Genomic DNA, 11,598 nt, shown 5'->3' with positions numbered 1-11,598 from the left:
AATGTGTATTTTCCCACTGGTAAGCAATTACAGGTGGAGCAAGTTACAGACAAATGTGAGCATCTGAGAGCAAACAGAAAGTAATCCCCATCCTGCCCACAGACCCAAAACAAGCATTTGCAATGCAATAGGTCTTGTATTTTAGAAACTTTGGCCTATTGGTATTGTATATGACAATGCCTTTTATTTATGTTTTGATTTTAAAACACATAAATAAAAGGCATTGTCATGTACAACGGCAATAGCTCAAAATCTTGGAAATTGGAGATCTATTGCATTGCAATTGCTTGTTTAGGACTTGCGCCCTGGCAAAGCCAGTCACAACGGAAGCCACTTCCAAAACATAGCGAATCACAAAGCAAGCCGCGTCCAAAGCCTGTGGCTGCACCAGCATTAGAGCTTGTGATAAATGTGACGAGGCAACAAATAAACTGAGAGCCGAGACAAAGTTCGTTTCTGGTTCTAAGACCCCATTATCGATCCGCAATATGAAAACACATAGGCACGCAAATCATGCAACAATCGTCTGGTATGACAAAGTGTCACTCTTCTCCCCTTTGAGTTTGTAATAAAAGTTAAAATGTTAAAGAACCAAATACCATTCAATAAAAGAAGCGGGAGGACAGTAGTCTGAATTGGGTTATGAGGCGCCTTTGCCTCACCTCAGCCATTGCACTCAGAGGTTTGCCAGCCGCGAACCACTTCCAATGCCCGAGGGGTTAAGCATCAGCGAGCGCCGGATACACGGTCACGCTTCTACTGCCAACCCCTTTGGGCCCAGCGTCTCTGGGAGCTCGCTCCCCTTTTCAGGGGGATGCCCTGCTGGGGCAATTACCGGCTCTTGTCTCAGACCTTCCCCAAGGTACTTGAGTGACTGACGCACTCTGCTTGTGCCCTCAGTGATGAGCTTCCTCCGCTACTCGAAGAACAACCACAACTACTTTATAAATGACTCCATTACATGAGCTTGGTAACTCAGGGTGGTTTCTTTATTTTTGGATTTAGGGGGGATTGTGTGGAAATGTACCAAAGATGAACAATTCATGTTATAAGGGAATTAAATAAAATGTATAAAACGCGCACTACTAATCCTCAAGATTCATCATGAAAACTGCTAAGTGCTCGGGACTCCTAATATGTAAATTAAGCTCTGACGTTAAACCTATCACCTTTGCCAAATCTCGCACCCAATCATGGACCCGTAGAACTGTGATCTTGGAAAAGTTAGATTCAAAGGTATCTACACCCAGAGGAGCAAATTGCTTTCAGTGCGCTGTGTCTTTTGTAAATCAAAAGCACAACGTTCAATAAATAACATGAATCCACTAACTAGAGCAGAGTCAGATTTCAATGGACGTTCTATAGTCTGATGACCAAGGTGTGGTCGTATCTAGACTTTTATCTTCCTCCAAGAAATACAAAACTACACGTTCAGTTGATATAACTAAAGAGTTGTCACACCGTTTACAGATGACACCATTTAAAAAGCAAGCGTTTGCATATCATTGATAAAGTCTATAGCTGACAAATACCTTTCTATCTTTACGGTTGCTCTATTCTTTCCCCTAACTTACTAGATAGAGCCTGGAACTCTTGCTGCTCTGTCACTGCGTCGTAACATGCTAGCCTCTCTTATATGTCAGTGACACACGCTGTGTCTGTATATTATATCAGGGCCGGCTTTAGTTCTAGTGGTGCCTGGTGCGACAATCACTTTTGGCGCCATACACCCCCCCAAGCCCCATCACCGCCTCCTCGGATTCTCTCATTACCACTGGGCAAAAGTTCCCTCATCTCAATAATCATGAGATATTGCTGAATACAATGCCCCTCATGAGGTCGGCGCCCCCTCCACAGTTCAGCCCCAGTGCGACCACACCAGTTGTACTACCCTAAAGCTGGCCCTGTGTATATAACTCACCTGGTTGAGGAAGAAGCTATGGGAACTCAATTTTAATGAGCAAAACAGCGCTATCCAGCGCTCAGTGGTGACATGATGGCCAACACCAGGGATCTTCTGCTGAGAACCTGTACGTCACCAGCTCCTTACAAAGACGTATGCGTGGTGGGGACTCACTAATAGTCGTGTATGCAGCACTGAGCATGCGCTTCAATTGTTGGAGCGAGATCACAGAACATTAGTGTTTTCAGTCGTTTTTTGACAGACCTGCTAACTTTGAACAACAAGCATCTGCAATGCAATAGGACTCGCACTTACAAGAGACCTAATGCATTGCAAACTGGAGTGCGGGCGCGCAGGGGGCAAAAAGGCAGAAACAATGGGAGTGCGGGTGGGGGGCAAGAAGGCACAGACTCCGGGAGTGGGGGAGAAGGCATGGAAGTAAGAGAACCTCATTAAAGAAAATGTAGCCAGTAGCCATGGAAGGATACAAATGACGACATGGCTGTCATAAGGAGGGACTACCAAGCCTACAAAAAGGGAAGAGGTGTGGCACTGCGGCCAGGGCGACTGACACCGGCCCCTGGGGCTCATGGTTCGATCAGTGGCAGGTCAGCCCAGCACCATGTGACTCTGGGCAATAGGTTATTTAAAGTCCCTGACGGCCCCCAGCGCCTGGATACCTCCGGGTAGCTGAAAATAGAACAAGAACGTAACCCCGCCAAATGATGTAGTGGTCCTAACAATAGGATCCCAAAATGTATGGGGTGATAAGCCTAGGAGTTAGCACTGCACATGACAAAATTCAGTCAATCCAATTATACTCAAGAAAAAGTATTTAGCAAATATATATATATTTTTATTCTTTTTATATACTTTTAGAGTTGATGTAGAAAAAACTTACATAAATAGATAACATTTTAGATCCACATAGTTTTCTTTAGAACATCAGACAACATGCATAAGTGAAAAAAGGGGATAAAAAATGACAGAAATTCATCCTACTATGGGGCCTACCCAGTAACAATTCACACTACAGTCATACTCACATACTCACAGATTTCTAAATTAATCTATCTAAAATTCTATCATTCAACTTTCATTCTTCCATACATTCCTATCGTCCTGGCGTATGCACCCCAGGGATGGTAAGTATGTTGCATAGATCAGAATGTTATTCCAGACAGATGGTATTAATACGGCTCCTAATGAATATAAAACAGTATGCCGTATTTCTGGAGACACAAGCCGACGCGCGTTTCGGTGACAGGCCAAATGGGCCACACCTTCGTCAGGGCTGGGGATTGTTGACTGGGAGGGACAAGAAATAAAGATCTGAAAATAAAAAACAATGTCTTAGTTTTTTCATTCTATGTACAATTTACAAGCATCAAATGTTCAAACATATACTTTTTCCACTGTCTAATGCATTTTAACAGGGATAAACATTGATTATTATTGTTGATATGATGATTGTATGGTTGACTATTTGTAGCTGTGCAGTGCCAAGCTACCTAGTGACACTCCCAAAGACAGACTCCCAGTAGGGTGAGATCTGTAAAAGGCATTAAAGATAACCTAGACTAAGCGACCAATCAGGTACATATTATCACAACTTTCATATATCACATCATTACATACATTCATTCTGGGACACGTTTAGCCAAGTGTAGAAAGGTTTTTTGCAAGTCATACTAACGGCCTAGGGCTAGAATGTCAAAGAGCCCAAATTTCAGGTAAAATCATTTATTCTCAAATGTAACGGGCGGTTGAGTTTGGCATAATACCAGGATGGGTTTTTAAGTGATATTGAACTTTCCAACACAGCAACATCAAGGGGTGTGCGCAATATTTTTTAAGTTAAGCTATAACAGTACTTGACACTATCCCATTTATTTTTAGAGAACAACATTGAGCAATCGAGACAATATATTCAATAAAGAAAGGTTTCTTTTAAATAAATACCTATTATCGATTTCTAGTAATAGTGACATAGCTGCTCGAAACCAGATGTCCTGCGAAAGGTAGGGGGTGTTTTCTATATTTCATTCACGCCGGATACTGCGATAGTGAACCTATAATCCAAACGAAGTTTTGAACCAGCACTTGATTTAATAAGATTGAAATTCCATATTTAGCTGGCGACATCATTAGATATCCGTTTCAATTAATAAGGTTAACAGAGCCCAATCCTATGCGCAAACACTATATGTCCTAAATTACCTGATATAGTCTTTGGGAGGTTCTTCAGTGAAAATACGAAATTAGATTGTTCCCAAAGGATAGAGATCCTAGTAAACAAAAGGGAACGCTAGTTATAGATAGACTCATATTGTTAAGTCTAGCCTTAATAATGGATAAAGAATACTAATCCATTACCTGAATATGGTGGCTATCATGAAGCAAGTTTACCGGGAAACCAGTTCCACGAGATAAAAATTTATAGCGGAGGGTTGGGTGTTGCTCCACCGTACTTTTAGATGTTTGGGGCAGCAGGTATCAAAAGAAGTCCCTAATGGAGGATAAAATCGTAAATATACATTATAGTTAATATCCTCTCAACAATACAAAATCAGGGTGCCTATCACATATACACACCGTAGGGAGTTGAGCCACGGAGCCGCTATGTTTTCTTGCTATGGAGAGCTGTAGATGGAGCTACCTAATAGAGGGTATAGGAAAGAAGGGAAACAGTAGTAAGAATATGGCTTAACACGTTCTGTCAGGGTGGTAGGGTATCGGTCAGTCACACTTACCTTAAGCAATTGAAGCGCGGTCTGTAAGTGGGGTTCCGTCGATTCGCCGCATCGACCTATCGCAACGGGAGACAGGACTCTTACCGGTTCAGAGCCGGTTAGCGTTTAAATAGCTGGCTCTTCGCGCCACACATGAACCACATCAGCTGCTAGTGGGTAGTAAACATAGATGGCGGACTTCGTTTCACTGATAGATAAATGGCGGCCATATTAGAAAAGCTATTCTTCAACCGCAGAAATGGAAAACGGGCTTAATTCCTTAGATCACTTGTTAGCCACATTATTAGAAGAGATGTTTTAGATTTTATTTCACTAATAGAAATATCAAGGTATGTCATTGACAAGACTCTCACTGTTTTCGATCCGGATAACGTTTTTAAATAGCCTGTTTCTCGCGCGCCACCGATAAAATACATCGGCTGCAGTGGGGTAGTAAATATCAACAACGGACTTCGTTTTACTGATCGACAGATGGCGGCCATCTTAGGAAAGCTACTCCGGGGCTATAGAGATGGATAACGGACCTGATTCCTAGAACTGCTAAGTAGCCACCATCTTTGAAGGATTATTCCTGCTTTCATTAAACTGGAAGGTGTATTTTGTATTTCAATTATATACGCCTATTCAGGAGAGCCCCCCTGGAAAGTTCAAAGTCCATCCATTTTACAGATATAGCCAAATACCGAGTTGTTCACTCCCGATTTAGTTATCTATTTTTTTAATACAGTGGTCATGCATCATTATCACGGAGCTTATTTTTACAGAAATGCTTGATGCCAAGGACATTCTTCATTTAGTCCTTTATCCACAGCATTCAAGAAAAAGATCCAGAACACCTCCCGTTTTTTTCGTAAACACACGGGGTCAGTTCCAGGGTTCGTTTTTATTTTTTCCAGGATAAACCAACGAAGTTCCAGTTCTTTATGTTCCTTTTCCAGCCAGTGTGCTACAATGGGGGCTGCAGTTTTTTGGTTCCTGATGTTGGACTTATGCTCCCCTATTCGTACTCGGCACTCTCTGCCTGTTTCCCCAACATATGGGAGGTTGCACGGACACAGAATTAAATATATGATGTTACTGGTGCGACAGTTTGTCATGATGGCATTTCGTCGTACAGATATTGTGCGGATGTTAATACTGACAGTATCACCCACAATAGCCTGCAGGCAAATATGACAAGTCCCACATTTGTGGTTGCCATATACAGGCTCCAATCCAGTAATGGTGGTTTGGGTATTTTCGGGGGTTTCTCGGGTTTTGCCTCTTACCAGGTGGTTTTTCAAGTTGGGGTTTTTTTTTAAGGCGAATATCGGTCGGCTCAGATGTGGCTTCTCGCTTTCTAAATTCAAGATATGCCAGCTTGAATTGATGGCCTGTCTAATTCTGTGGTTCATCTCCGAGTGGCGGGTAACACATACAAGCTGGTTAGTTTTTTCAGGGTTTCTAGCTGTGAACATAGCCTCTCTGTTAGTGTATCTTGCCTGTTTGAACGACTCCTTGATCAATCTGGCTGGATAGCCTCGAAAACGAAGTTTCTCTTGCAAGGGATCTGCTTGAGTCAGGAAGTCGTGCATATCTGAGCAGTTTCTTCTAATTCGGAGAAACTGGCTATAGGGGATACTATCCCTCTGACTCCGCGGATGGAAGCTGGAGTACTGGAGCAAGGTGTTCCGAGCCGTCGGCTTAGTGTATAACGATACCTTAATGGTGTTTTTGTGGTGTTCAATCCAAATGTCCAGAAATTCAATTTTGGAAGTACTTGTGTGGCTGGTGAATCTCAAATTTGCATCCGCCGCATTGAGCCATTTAATGAATTCAGACAGCTGTTCTTCGGCCCCCTTCCAGATGAAAAAGATGTCGTCAATGAACCGTTTCCAGTTCTTGACGTTCTCGAAGAAGGGGGCCATTTCATTGAAGATGTTGATTCTTTCAAATTCTCCCATGTATAGGCAAGCTATACTGGGTGCACAGCTAGCTCCCATGCTGACTCCAGTGGCCTGCCTGTACATGGTATTGTCAAATTCAAAGTAGTTCTCAAAAAGAACTATCCTGAGGCATTGTAGAATGAATTCATCATTGGTGATGTCAGAGTTTCTTGAGAGTATGGTTTCAATGACTTCATATGCACCTCTTTGGGGAATGTTGGAATATAATGATTCCACATCGAGGGTAACCATTATCTCAGAGCTCTCAGCAAATGAAGTGCCTTCTATTTGTTGGATAAAGTGTCCAGTGTCTCGCACATATGATTCCAGTTCAGTCACCATAGGATTTAAGAATTTGTCAATATATTTTGACAGTGGCTCGGTGGCAGAGCCAATTGTGGAGACAATCGGTCGCATTGGGGGATCAGTGCTGTTTTTGTGGGTCTTGGGTAGCCCGTATATAATTGGTATTTTGGTGTTACTCGGGGTAAGAAATTCAGCTTCCGCCTCGCAAATGTGGTTTTGACTGACTCCTCTCTGAACCAGGGTTAGAATACGTTTTTTCAGAGTGTTTTCAGGGTTCCGAGTAATTCGTATGTAGTGGCCTGAAGAGGAGAGCAATTCGGTCATTCTTCTTTTGTAGTCTGAGGTATCAAATACAGTGATCCCACCCCCTTTATCACAAGGTTTAATTGTGATATTTTTGTTCATTTCAAGTTCTTTTAAAGCATTGTTCTCTGATAAAGGTAGGTTTGCTTTGGGTATGGGTACATATTTTGTCATTTTGTTAATTTTATTCATGACCGTCTTTTCAAAGATGTTTACCTCAGGGCCTACTATTTCCAATGAGGGTGTGAATGAGGAGGGGGGGTTACATCCCGATCTGTTATTCTCGTTGTTTGTAGGTGGGGCTTCCAAAAAAACTTTTGAAGACGCACCTTTCTGAAGAATAGCTGCAGATCCCTGTTTAGTTCAAATTTATTGAAGTTGGCTGATGGTACAAAGGATAGGCCCCTCGTTAGAAGTTGAATGGCCATAGGATCAATAGTTTGACTAGATAAGTTAAACACAGGGAGCCCCCTTATGTTCGCCAATACTGATGGTGGCGTGTCTGTACATACATCTGCGGTTGTCCGCGACCCTGACGGTAATTCCTCGTTTGAGGTGCTCTCGAGGGGGGACGGGTGTTGCCCCGGCGATTCCCTAAAAAACGATTCTGTTGGTGATTATAGTTTCCATTTCTATTCCCTCGATTGGAATTATGTCCTTGGTTGGGGTTATGTCCTTCGTCATAACTAGGATCATAATCTTCAGGACGTCTCCTTCAGAATCAGTAGTTTCTGAGAAGGTGGTAACTTTTCTTCCCTGACCCCATCTCGGTGCCTGTCCGCGAGGTGCATTCTCTTCCTGGGTTGTATAAAAGTTGGTTCCCAGGTATGGGTATGCCCTTTCTTGGGAGAACATTCGGATATCTTTCCGTAGTTTTTCTGTTTTCCTTTTCAGTAGATATTCAGAGAAGGATTCTAGTTCAAATTGGATCTCCTCGAGTTTCCTTTTACCATCATCTACCGCATCTCCCTCTTTCAGTTTGTCTTCCAGTTCACAATTTCTTTATTAAGGATGTCAATCACGGCACGAGCTGTTTCCACAATGAGCATCATCCAGTCCCTGGAGCAACGGTTGGAAATGAGAGCCCATCGCTCCAGGAACTGTCTGATCTCAATGAACATCCCTGGGATGTTCCGGACTCTAAGTCCGATTGGGATGGTGCCGGCTCGCAAATAATCGAGCATAAACTTGGCGTGTAGTTCTGTCCTTTTTGATTTTTTTCGGAGATTGAGCAGTTTGTTCCAATCTCCATTGAGACCTTTAGGGACAGTGAAATCCTGGTTGCCGTCTGCTGGGAGACCAAGCATTTTGGCAAAATCATTGTCGGTAAAACCGAATGTTTTTATAGTGTCCATTTTAGATATTATTCTGATGGTAATCTATCGTATAAAGATAGGGTCGACAATAGAGGTGTTTGGGGCCAAGAAAATTATGGGTCAAACGTGCTCCACATTCAAATCAACACTCATATCATATGTCAATTATCTCTCATAGCCAGTCTCGGTTGGTTCGCTTAGATATCAAAGACCCGGAATACCCCCACAGCACAAGGCTGTGAGTAAAATAAAGAAAGAAGGGGGTTCCCCGATGGGCTTTTAAGGATATAGGCAGGTTGTGAGGGGGAAAAAACTGAAAATAGAACAAGAAACGTAACCCCGCCAAATGATGTAGTGGTCCTAACAATAGGATCCCAATATGTATGGGGTGATAAGCCTAGGAGTTAGCACTGCACATGACAAAATTCAGTCAATCCAATTATACTCAAGAAAAAGTATTTACAAATATATATATATTTTTATTCTTTTTATATACTTTTAGAGTTGATGTAGGAAAAACTTACATAAATAGATCACATTTTAGATCCACATAGTTTTCTTTAGAACATCAGACAACATGCATAAGTGAAAAAAGGGGATAAAAATGACAGAAATTCATCCTACTATGGGGCCTACCCAGTAACAATTCACACTACAGTCATACTCACATACTCACAGATTTCTAAATTAATCTATCTAAAATTCTATCATTCAACTTTCATTCTTCCATACATTCCTATCGTCCTGGCGTATGCAACCCAGGGATGGTAAGTATGTTGCATAGATCAGAATGTTATTCCAGACAGATGGTATTAATACGGCTCCTAATGAATATAAAACAGTATGCCGTATTTCTGGAGACACAAGCCGACGCGCGTTTCGGTGACAGGCCAAATGGGCCACACCTTCGTCAGGGCTGGGGATTGTTGACTGGGAGGGAAAAGAAATAAAGATCTGAAAATAAAAAACAATGTCTTAGTTTTTTCATTCTATGTACAATTTACAAGCATCAAATGTCCAAACATATACTTTTTCCACTGTCTAATGCATTTTAACAGGGATAAACATTGATTATTATTGTTGATATGATGATTGTATGGTTGACTATTTGTAGCTGTGCAGTGCCAAGCTACCTAGTGACACTCCCAAAGACAGACTCCCAGTAAGGTGAGATCTTTAAAAGGCATTAAAGATAACCTAGACTAAGCGACCATTCAGGTACATATTATCACAACTTTCATATATCACATCATTACATACATTCATTCTGGGACACGTTTAGCCAAGTGTAGAAAGGTTTTTTGCAAGTCATACTAACGGCCTAGGGCTAGAATGTCAAAGAGCCCAAATTTCAGGTAAAATCATTTATTCTCAAATGTAACGGGCGGTTGAGTTTGGCATAATACCAGGATGGGTTTTTAAGTGATATTGAACTTTCCAACACAGCAACATCAAGGGGTGTGCGCAATATTTTTTAAGTTAAGCTATAACAGTACTTGACACTATCCCATTTATTTTTAGAGAACAACATTGAGCAATCGAGACAATATATTCAATAAAGAAAGGTTTCTTTTAAATAAATACCTATTATCGATTTCTAGTCATAGTGACATAGCTGCTCGAAACCAGATGTCCTGCGCAAGGTAGGGGGTGTTTTCTATATTTCATTCACGCCGGATACTGTGATAGTGAACCTATAATCCAAACGAAGTTTTGAACCAGCACTTGATTTAACAAGATTGAAATTCCATATTTAGCTGGCGACATCATTAGATATCCGTTTCAATTAATAAGGTTAACTGAGCCCAATCCTATGCGCAAACACTATATGTCCTAAATTACCTGATATAGTCTTTGGGAGGTTCTTCAGTGAAAATACGAAATTAGATTGTTCCCAAAGGATAGAGATCCTAGTAAACAAAAGGGAACACTAGTTATAGATAGACTCATATTGTTAAGTCTAGCCTTAATAATGGATAAAGAATACTAATCCATTACCTGAATATGGTGGCTATCATGAAGCAAGTTTACCGGGAAACCAGTTCCACGAGATAAAAATTTATAGCGGAGGGTTGGGTGTTGCTCCGCCGTACTTTTAGATGTTTGGGGCAGCAGGTATCAAAAGAAGTCCCTAATGGAGGATAAAATCGTAAATATACATTATAGTTAATATCCTCTCAACAATACAAAATCAGGGTGCCTATCACATATACACACCGTAGGGAGTTGAGCCACGGAGCCGCTATGTTTTCTTGCTATGGAGAGCTGTAGATGGAGCTACCTAATAGAGGGTATAGGAAAGAAGGGAAACAGTAGTAAGAATATGGCTTAACACGTTCTGTCAGGGTGGTAGGGTATCAGTCAGTCACACTTACCTTAAGCAATTGAAGCGCGGTCTGTAAGTGGGTAGCTGTGTGCTTTACAAATGCTAGATTTACATTTACATTTACAATTAAATCCATCGGAGGCAGCATTTAGGAAGGACAAAGACACAAGCCAATGAAAAAGATGGGTGGGGGAGTGGACAGGGCTTCCTCACTTAGTGAACTACCCCAGATCAACCCCAGAGCAGAGCTTGTGCGCTGGCTCAGGGCTGGACCTAATTAAGTGAACGGATTTCCTTAAGCATGTGCGCATGCAGACAAAAAAGCCTGACCTCTACACACAGCAGATACTGCAGAGGGAGCGGAGACAGCATGCAAATACTGTGCAGCGCTTTTTCTACTGGAAACTAGAGAGTAAGAATGATTTCAGATAGCATTCGTCTTTGCCTTATAACCAGGTTTTGTAAAATGTTGCATGACCGGTAATGTTTGCCCTCTGTCGAAGGACCGCTTCATCACAGAATAGTTTCTCATGGCTATGCGTTTCTGTTGCAGACAGTGTTGTGCACTTCTTGGAAGATAAATAACACTTGTCCGAGGATGCCTCGTGCAGGGTAGCTGTGGTGACGGGAAGCAACAATCGTCTGGCTATTGTGCGAGCTCTGTGGAAGAGCTGTCAGTCATGGTTCGCAATAAACTGTTCATAATGAGCCATGACTGACAGCTTTGGTGTTGACTACATGCTGGTCAGTGGTTGGTTGGTTACCC

General features: G+C 41.9%; 1 non-coding gene across 1 annotated transcript; it reads right to left on the bottom strand.

The window, feature by feature from the left end:
* Nucleotides 1-613: 613 nt before the first annotated feature.
* On the bottom strand, nt 614-918 carry LOC147718784 (Nuclear RNase P). Its single transcript, XR_015295441.1, has one exon.
* Between the last annotated feature and the right edge of the window lie 10,680 nt (nt 919-11,598).

The sequence above is a fragment of the Lissotriton vulgaris genome, chromosome 4_1 (genome assembly GCF_964263255.1).
Source record: "Lissotriton vulgaris chromosome 4_1, aLisVul1.2, whole genome shotgun sequence".
Taxonomy (NCBI): domain Eukaryota; kingdom Metazoa; phylum Chordata; class Amphibia; order Caudata; family Salamandridae; genus Lissotriton; species Lissotriton vulgaris.
Note: the sequence above shows the minus strand (reverse complement) of the source record. Positions and strands in the feature narration are given on the sequence as shown.